The sequence below is a fragment of the Arachis ipaensis genome, chromosome B3 (assembly GCF_059453495.1).
Source record: "Arachis ipaensis isolate K30076 ecotype BB chromosome B3, ASM5945349v1, whole genome shotgun sequence".
In the NCBI taxonomy this organism is placed as follows: Eukaryota; Viridiplantae; Streptophyta; class Magnoliopsida; order Fabales; family Fabaceae; genus Arachis; species Arachis ipaensis.
The window spans coordinates 87,402,761-87,412,761 of record NC_142438.1 but is presented as its reverse complement, the minus strand read 5'-3'; positions in this window follow the sequence as shown (position 1 = coordinate 87,412,761).

The window sequence follows — 10,001 nt, the reverse complement described above, 5'->3', positions numbered from 1 at the left end:
CACTTGTTGCACAACACACTTCAATCCGTTGTTCTCAAATTGAGATTCATTAGCCATGAGAGCTTCGTGTGCTTTCTGACTTTCCACTCGCTCTATTTGATGAATGGTTGCTTGAAGTTGATCCAGTGTCTCCTTGAGACGATTCCTTGACTCTTGTTCCGCTTGGATAACATAATTAGGATCATATGGCTCTTAGATTGATGGATATGGACAAGGTGTATATGGAGGTGGTGGTTCTTGGGAGTAATTGTGTTGAAATTGGAGTGGTTCTATATATGGTTCATATGGCTCATAAGGTGGTTGGTATGGTGGATAAGGGTTAGGATCATATGAGGGTGTTTGATAGTAGGTGGCTTGTGAGTATGGTGGTTCAAACCTATGTTGAGGAGGGGGTTCATAGGCATATGGTGGGGCTAGGGCTTGTTGGTAACTACAAGAGGGTCCATCATATCCATTGGATTGATATGCACCTTGGAATGGTTCTTGCTTATAGTAAGTGGGTGGAGGTTGTTGCCAAGAGGGTTGATCAAATCCTTGTAGCTCCTCCCATCTTTGATTGTCCCATCATTGATGCAAGCTTTCATTGTAATCTCCTCTTCTTACAACATGATTGTAACCAAACTCATAGGCAAAGGGGTGAGAATTCATAGTATCAAGAGAAAATAAAAACAAAAACTAATAAGGAATAATGAAACTAAACTCCTAAAACTAGAAACAACTAACAAAGAAACAAAAAAGCAAATTTATTCACAATATTCACAATAACCAATAATAAGGCACACGTTTGCAATGCCACGGCAACGGCGCCATTTTGATGAACGGATTTTTGACGGCTTAAAATTTCACTAATAAATTCTCGTTGCAAGTATAGTTTCTAAACCAACAAATAATCCTTTCGTACAAAAAATTATTTGTCACAAGTAACAAACCCTAATAAAAATAACCGAAGTATTCAAACCTCGGGTAGTCTCTCAAGGAATTTCAGGGAAGTATATTACTATTGGTTATGAGATAGTATATTTTTTGGGTTTTTAAATGTTGAACAAGGAATATAAATGACAAGGAAATAAACTAATAATTAAGAAAAGTCCTAGCAAGGATTGATAATTGGAATTCCTATCCTCATTATCAATGTCAATTATGATGGTAATTGCCTTTTGCTTTCACTTAGTTAACCTCTAACAATGAAGGCAAGTCAAGTGAGCAATAATGAACTTGAGTTCACAAGTCCTAATCAAAGAATAGATTTACTGAAGTCTAAGCCAACTAGCAAGTCTCAATCACCAATCAACAATTGATGTTTGATAATTCAAGAGTCTCTAATTGATCAATCCAAGTTAAGAATACCAAAACTCTAATTTAAAATCCTACCAAGCATTTTATCAAACACTTGAAAGGCATAACATAAAAACATAGAAAATTAATAAGAGATAATAAAATCTAAACAACCAACAATTGCAAGCATCAATGATACAAATAAAGGAAGAAGCAATAAACATGAAATACCTCAAATTGCACAAAAAGGGAAATCAAATCTAACATGAGAATTCATAAACTAAAATAGCAACATAAAGTAATCAATAAGGGGAATAACTAAACTAGAATGCTAGAACAAATAAAAGTAGAAGAGAAATTAAATTGAAATAAGATAGAATTCAGAAATTGAAAAGGCATAAAACTAAGAACCTAAAACCTAGAGAGAGGAGGGAGCCTCTCCCTCTAGAAAACTACATCTAAAACCTAAAATTATGTGAATGAATGTTGTATGTTTGATTCTCCCACTCTGCAGCCTCTATTCTTTGTTTTCAGTCTTGGAACTGGGCCAAAAGCAGCCCAAAAATCACCCCCAGCATTTTCTGATACGTGCAGCACGTGGCTCTGTCACGCATACGCGTCGCCCACGCGTTCGCGTCGCTGAATTTTCGCAAGGTCACGCGTACGCGTCATCCACTCGTACACATCATCTAACTGCATGGCAACTATCGCAAATTACATATCATTTTGAAGCCTCAGATGTTAGCTTTCCAACGCAACTAGAACCGCCTCATTCGGACCTCTGTAGCTCAAGTTATGATCGATTTTAGTACGAAGAGGTCAGGCTTAACAATTTAGCAATTCCTTCAATTTCTCGTATTTCTTCCACTTTTGCATGCTTCCTTTCCATCCTCTAAGTCATTCCTGTCCTATAAACCCTGAAAACCCTTAACGAACATATCACGACATCGAATGGTAATAAGAGGGGATTAAAATTAGCAAATTTAAGGCCAAAGAAGCATGTTTTCAATCATAGCACAAAATTAAGAAGGAAAATGTAAAACATGCCAATTATATGAATAAGTGTGAGTTTAGTGGATAAAATTCACTAAATTAAGCACAAGATAAACCCTAAAAATGGGGTTTATCAGACAGCGGTGAACTGATAGTTAGAAATCTCTTAAGTTAGATTATCCTTTTTCAGTGTGGTTTCAAAGTTAATGTTTTACAATTTACTTGTGTTTTAAGCTTGAATCTCTTGATGGATATGAAGCTCTGGGATTGCCTCTAGCGTCCAAGAGTCTTATATCTCACATCAATGACACTGTTACCATACTGAGAACCTCTCTGTTCTCATACCATATTCTGTTGTTGTTTTTCAGATGCAGGTCGCAACCCATCTCGGTGAGTTAGTTTGGTGGTGACAGAGCAGATGACCTTTATCCTGTTTTGAAGTCTCTTTTGATTATTTTGTTTAGTTTCTCTCACATTTGTATTTATTTTTGCCATAGAGGCTTACTTTATGAGAGATATTCTGTATATGCTGTTTTAACTTTCAAATTCATTAAGTATGTATAACACTAGTCGGCCTAAACTCCGCAGGCTGAGGCTAATTCCTTATGACTGTTATAATCTCTTATATACTTATATTTTGTTATCTTATACCCTTATCTTGTACCTTAAGTTTGTAGCTTCGTGTGAACATTTCGCGACTTTGTATCTCGGTTTTTGAGCTTATTTCTTTATCGGGCTTCTAGAATATATTATTTCCTTCTATATAAATATGTATAAGCCTGAGGATTGTCATGACCTCTGATTAACCTTTGCTTTACGGCATGAGGCAAGGCTTAGGGTAATTAGGATGTTATATTGGGTAGGAAGCCCTTAGGCACGTCCTTGGTCCTTTTAATTTCTTTAAACTTCGTCTTGCTGATTAGTAAACTAAAGGAGTTTCTTTACAACCTTTCAAAGTAAGTTTTTCCACAAAGCTTTTCCAAAAGGTTATTTATGTAAACCCCACATAATTAGTAAATAATTAGGTAATAAATTAATTATTAATAAAAAATAAGAAAATTAAATTTTATTAATCCAAGGAGATAGAAATATTAAAAAAATAATTTTTGACACTAATTTTAAAGAATTTAGCCATTCCTTCTCCAAAAATGAAATGAAGCTTTCTGAGAGTGAAGAGAGGTGAGGATGAACCCTAACCCTCCCACTTTCAACTTCAAATTCCTATAACATTCAATCTGTAACTCCGATCGCCGTACCGTTTGCAGCCACGCGACCACTGCGTCGAGCTCTATAAAGTCCACTAACCAATTCGGTAAGAAAATCTTACTTTCATTCTCAGCCTCTCTTTCTCCTAATTTCAAAAAAATTGAACTATTAGGCAATGAGACTTGTAGTTGTTTTGGTGATTTAGGATCAAATTAACTTGAGGAAAGTAGTGGGTCTTGTTCAGTTGATGCATGAATGCGGTGAGAACCCTTAAACCCTTTATGGATTATTGAGTTAGTGATTTTTTATGTTGATTATAGTGTCATGTGTGAAAATAGATTGAATTATGTTGCATTGAAGTCCTTTGGTGATGTTGGGAGCTTGACTTTGGACTTTGGAGGCTGGGTTTTTGTTTGGAGGGCATTTGGTGCTTAGAACCTTGGTGGAACGGAGAAATTTGAGGTGCTTCGGTATTAAGGAGAAATCGGCCAAGGTATGGTTTTCGTTTCTCGTAGATAATATATAATGTTTCGTGAAAACATAGGCTAGATGACCATAAGATAGGTTGGAATGTGTAAGTATGTTAATGTTTAGTAACCTTGATAGAAATATGGAATTATATTAAGAATGAGTTAATGAATGATGATATTGTTGATTGTTGATGTTGATCTTTGATGATGATAACATATTATGATGAGCATGAGTTATGTTGTTTAGATTGTTGGATTGTGTGGAAGGGAATTTATTATAATTAAGTGATTGGTTGTGTGGAAGATAACTTGGCTTCCAGACTCTCAAACTTTTCCAAATTTTTTTAAATGAAAATTGGGTCCATAAGGTTTACGCCGTTCAAAGAACGGGCTAAAAATGATTTTTAACGAAAGAGTTATGTGCATCGGGAGTTTGGTGTGCAAAAGGAAATTCTGCAGGACTTAGCAGCTTTTTGACATTTTGGAGGACATGCGTACACGAACACAAATGCGACGCGGATGTTCGGCTCTATCCAGACGTCTCGCGTACACGGGCGTGTGCATGCGTACACGAGAGGGGGATTTACAGGCTTGTGTACGCGGGCAAGTGCCACACGACGCGAAACATCTTCTCTGTCCCAAGGGGCTCCGCATACGCGAGTTGGGCAAATAACATCCCCGCGTACGCTAGACATGGCATGCGTACGTGGAACCCCTATTTTTGGGGAAAATAGATTTTTTTTATTTCAACCTATTTTCTAACCTCTAAACCTTTATATTTACTTCCTAAGGTCCAAATTAGTTTCTAATCATAGTGAGAGGGGTGAACCTTGAGTGGGTGTTGACTTGGTGGCAAAAAAATATCGTGAAGTGGTGATATATGTTAGAGAAGTGTTGGAACACTAAATATATAATGAATGATGGCTAATATGATAATGAACAATTGAATCTGAATGATTATTTGGCTTATGCACTTCTTTTTATTTGCTCCACGTTGAGACTCGATACTCTATTGACCCTACGTTGCAAGATATGGCCAGGCACTTTAACTCCCCAGAAATTTCTCCAATGAGCTGAATTTGATGATTGATTGTAAAATCTATGCATAGACTCTTGGGAATGCGCGCACGGAGGGACTGTCCAGGGTTAGCTACCAGACATGTCGGGTTTGGCTATATAACTGATAGATGAGACTCATCAGCCATTGGGTAGGCATACATCATATACATTTTTCTATTTTGTTTGAGTTTGCATTACTTGGGATTGCCTACTTGATAATCTATGCTTAACTGTTATACATTATGTTTGCTATAACTGTATTCTATATATGTTTTGGAATGATGAGGGTAGTTCTATCGGTGTTTTGGAGGGTTGGAGGAAAGTGAGAATTGAGGGGTTAAGTGAGAATTAGGTTAGAACCTAAGTGCCTTAGATAACTTACCTTGTTTATGGTTTTAAATTACAAATCTAAGTTTTAAATCTGAGTGTCGAAGTTCTAGGATCGCCTCTGCCTTTTTTGAGACCTTATATATTATGTATGTTGGCATCATTACCATGCTGTGAACCCCCCGGTACTCATTCCATACATATGTTGTCATTTTCAGATGCAGGTCGAGAGGCACCTCTGCTTTAGGCGTGTGAACTAGTTTCTTCTGAGGTGGTGAATCATCAACTTCAACTAACTCATACTCAAAAATAGGATCCAGAATGTTATCAAGTACCTTTACTTCCAATACTTCTTGAACAAGTGGTTCAACAACATCAATTCTCATACACCCTTTAGAATCATTAGGGTGCTTGAGAGCTTCAAAAACATTCAGGACCACCTATTCTTCAATGACCCTCAGGGTTAATTCACCCTTTTGTACATCAATCAGAGCTCTACCTGTAGCTAAAAAGGGTCTACCAAGAATAATAGAGGATTTTATATCCTCCTCCATGTCTAATATAACAAAATCAGCAGGAAAAATAAAAGGTCCTACTTTCACAAGTAAATCCTCAACAACACCCACAGGTAATTTAATAGAAAGATCAGCAAGTTGAAGAGAAATACGAGTGGGTTTTACCTCCTCAATTTGAAGCTTTTTCATCACTGAAAGTAGCATGAGATTGATGCTAGCTCCAAGATCACATAAAGCTCTCTGAATGGTGACATCTCCAATGGTGAAAGGAATCACAAAACTCCCTGGATCTTGCATTTTCTCAGGAAGTTGATGTTGAATAATGGCACTTCATTCCTTGGTTAACACCACGGTTTCTTGCTCCTTCCAGTTCCTCTTGTAAATCAAAAAGTCTTTCATAAATTTAGCATAAAGAGGCATTTGCTCAAGAGCCTCTGCAAAAGGAATGTTGATCTGTAGCTTCTTGAAGACATCTAAAAATTTAGAGAACTGCTTTTCTTTGGAAGCCTTCTGAAGTCTCTGAGGATATGACATTTTTGGCTTGTATTCAGAAGCCTTTGGCAATGTAGGATACGTGTCAAGAGAGTCAGGGAATGGGTTGTCTACATGCTTTGGAGGGGCGTGCTCCACTTCTTCCTTTTTCTCCTCTGGAGCTTTCTTTTCAACTAGCTCTTCATTGGCCCTTGTCTCAGAGCCAGCTGTTTTACCACTTCTCAATTGAATAGCCTTGCAATCTTCTCTTGGGTTTACCACTGTATCACCTGAGAATGTACTTGCAGACCTCTCAGGTATTTGCTTGCTCAGTTGGCCCATTTGCACTTCTAAGTTTCTAATGGGAGCTCTGGTTTCCTACATAAAACTCCTCATCATCTCCCAATTAGAATCTTCTTGGGATTTAGAGTTTTCTTGCTGAGGTGGTTGTTGTTGATGAGACTGAAATTGGCAGTTATTGTGATTGTTCTGTTGGAAGCTGCCCTGAGAATTATTGTTGAAGTTTTGAGGTCTCTGAGATTGGTCCCTCTACCCAAAATTTGGGTGATTTCTCCACCCCTGATTGTATGTCTTAGAATATGGATCATTGTTGGGATTTCTAGGACCACTCCCCATATAATTGACTTGTTCAAAAGAGCATTGAGCATAGTCATAATTATCAGTTTGCACAAAATTACCTGTCATGTCATAAGAAATCTCTTGAGATGGGTTTTAGGTGTTGATAGCTGAGACTTGCATTCCACCCATCTGTTGAGTAAACAGACGTATTTGCTGAGACATAAGCTTATTCTGAGAAAGAAGAGCATTAAGAGCTTCTACTTCCATAACACCCTTCTTCTGAGGAGCCTCAGAGTTCACAGGATTCCTGTTAGATGAGTATAAATATTGGTTGCTAGCAACCAATTCAATCAGCTCAATAGTCTCCTCCAGTGTCTTCTTCTTATACAATGAACCACCCGTAGAATTATCTAAGCACATCTTGGACATTTCACCCAAGCCTTCATAAAAGATGTCTAGTTAGGTCCATTTAGAGAACATGTTCGGAGGGCATTGCCTAATCAGTAGCTGGTACCTCTCCCAAGCTTCATAAAGAGTTTCACCATCCCTCTGTCTGAAGGTCTGAACTTCCACCCTAAGCTTAGTCAGCTTCTTTGGTGGGAAAAATTTAGTAAGAAACTCAGTAATAACCTTGTCCCAAGTATTCAAGCTCTCCTTGGGTTGGAAATCTAGCTATAGCTTTGCTCTATCCCTCAGAGCAAACAGGAAGAGCATGAGTTTGTACACCTCTGAGTTCACTTCATTTGTCTTCACAGTATCACAAATCTGCTGAAAATTAGAAATAAATTGATTTGAGTATTCATGGGGAAGACCATGATACTGGCAGTTTTGTTGCACCAGGGTGACCAATTGTGGCTTCAACTCAAAGTTGTTCGCAGTTATAGGAGGCACCACAATGCTTTTTCCATAAAGATCTGCAGTAGGAGCAGAGTAAGAGCCAAGCACTCTCCTCTGTTGATCATCCCCGTTCAGATTTGCCACATTGGCATTAACAGCATTATTGTGATCCATAGTGGACTCTGTAGCCTTGCAAAGTCTTGCTTGTTGTAAACGTCGTCTACAAGTTCTTTCAGATTCTGGATCAAAGTCTAACAGAGGTTCCTTGTTTCTGTTTCTGCGCATAAACGGAAAGAAAATAAGAAAAGATGGGATTCTCTACGTCAGAGTGCAGAGAAGTCCTTGTGAGGTAACCTATGTAAAATAATAAAATAGAAATACTAAATAAATGAAATAGAAAAAATTTTGAAAATAATAATTGAAATAAAACAAAAATTTTAAAAATTAACAGAAAAAAATAAACAAGAAAATTAAAATGAAATTAACTAGGTGACACCAAACTTAATTTCAGAAAATAAGGAAAAATAGTAATACTATTTATAAAAAAATTTTGAAAAATACTAAGAAAAATTTAAATAAAAATTAAAACTAAAACGCCTAATCTAAGCAATCAAACAACTGATAGTTGTTAATCACTATCAATCCCCGGCAACGGCGCCAAAAACTTGGTGCGAAAATTCTAACCACACTACTAACCGGCAAGTGCACCGGGTCGTACCAAGTAATACCTCAGGTGAGTGAGGGTCGATCCCACGAGGATTGAAGGACTAAGCAACAATGATTGATTGATTGGTTTTGTTAGACAAACAGAAAAGAGTGTTTGAATATTCAAAGAGCATTAAACAATCGTACAGAAATTAAAATAGTAAAGTAAATGGGTTGGGAGTAAAATATGGAGAACGTAGTTAAGGTTTTCCAGATTAACTTTTCTTACTAACTATTTTAATCATGTAGGATTTAATTTCTGGCAAACTATATGTGACTAGACCCTAATTCCTTAGACCTTTCTAGTCTCCTCTAATTTTCATCAACTGCCAATTCCTTGGTCAATTAATTCCAATTATAGGGTGATGATCAAATTCCAGTTTATACGCTACAAAAACTCTAATTACCCAAAAATAAAAGGATTATATGTCACGTATCCCGTTAAATCCAGATAATTAAAATTTAGGAGAATATGTTTTCAAGCTGTTGTTCAAGTAAAGAGCTTTTCCAAGTTATACAAGAACTCAAGTAGAAAGAGGGTCATACTTCCGTTCCACCCAATTTCATAAGATAAAGAGCGAAAACAATTCTTAAATTATAAATCCATACATGAATTAAAATAGAAAAAGCAATAAAATCAATCCATACAAATAGACAGAGCTCCTAACCTTAACAGTGGAGGTTTAGTTGCTCATGGTTCAGAGTAGAAAACTAGGATTGTAAATTGGAATGGAATAATGTTGTGTTGGAACCCCTCTGTTGGAATTCCTTTTTTTATATCTAATCCTAATTAATCTAAAATTTATCTTCTAAAACTAAAATAATATCTTTTCATATTTTTAAAAATTAAAGTTTAAATCAGAATTAATTAAAGCAATCAGCATGTCTTCAATTGATGGATGGGGACCACTTGCTTTGTAGGGTCCATGCTTAACTTTGAGTGGGCACAGCCATTCTTGTGTGAATCTCCCTTGAGTCTCTGCTGTCCCCTGGCTCTAGTCTGTGTTTCTGGGCCGAAAACTGGGTCGAAACTCGGCCTAAAATTGCCCCCAGCGTTTTCTGCGAAGTCTGCATGTCGCGCATGTCACGCATACGTATCGATGGCCTTTTTCGTGTGTCACGCATACGCGTCAGGTACGCGCACGCGTCGCTGAGCAACTTTGCTTTTCACGCATACGCGTCAGTCACGCGCACGTGTCGCCATGGAGAGCTCTAAATCACGCGTACGCGTCAGGCACGCGCACACATCGCTTCTCACTGGTCAGCTCCTTGGTTTCTTCTCTTTCTCTGCAGAAACTCCATCAAATCCCTTCGAATGCTACCTAAAATAAACAGAAATGCACAAGACTCAAAGTAGCATCCATAGTCGCTAAAAGATAATTAATTCTTGATAAAACTTAACAAATTACATGCAAATTCACTAGGAAAAGATAGGAAAGATGCTCACGCATCAGACACCACAGGCATGCGTTCTTAAGGTCCAAGCTATTGGTGTCTAGCTTTATTCTTTGTTTCTTTCATTATTGTTACCAACTTTTGGCTTTTCTTCCTTCTTTCTTACTCT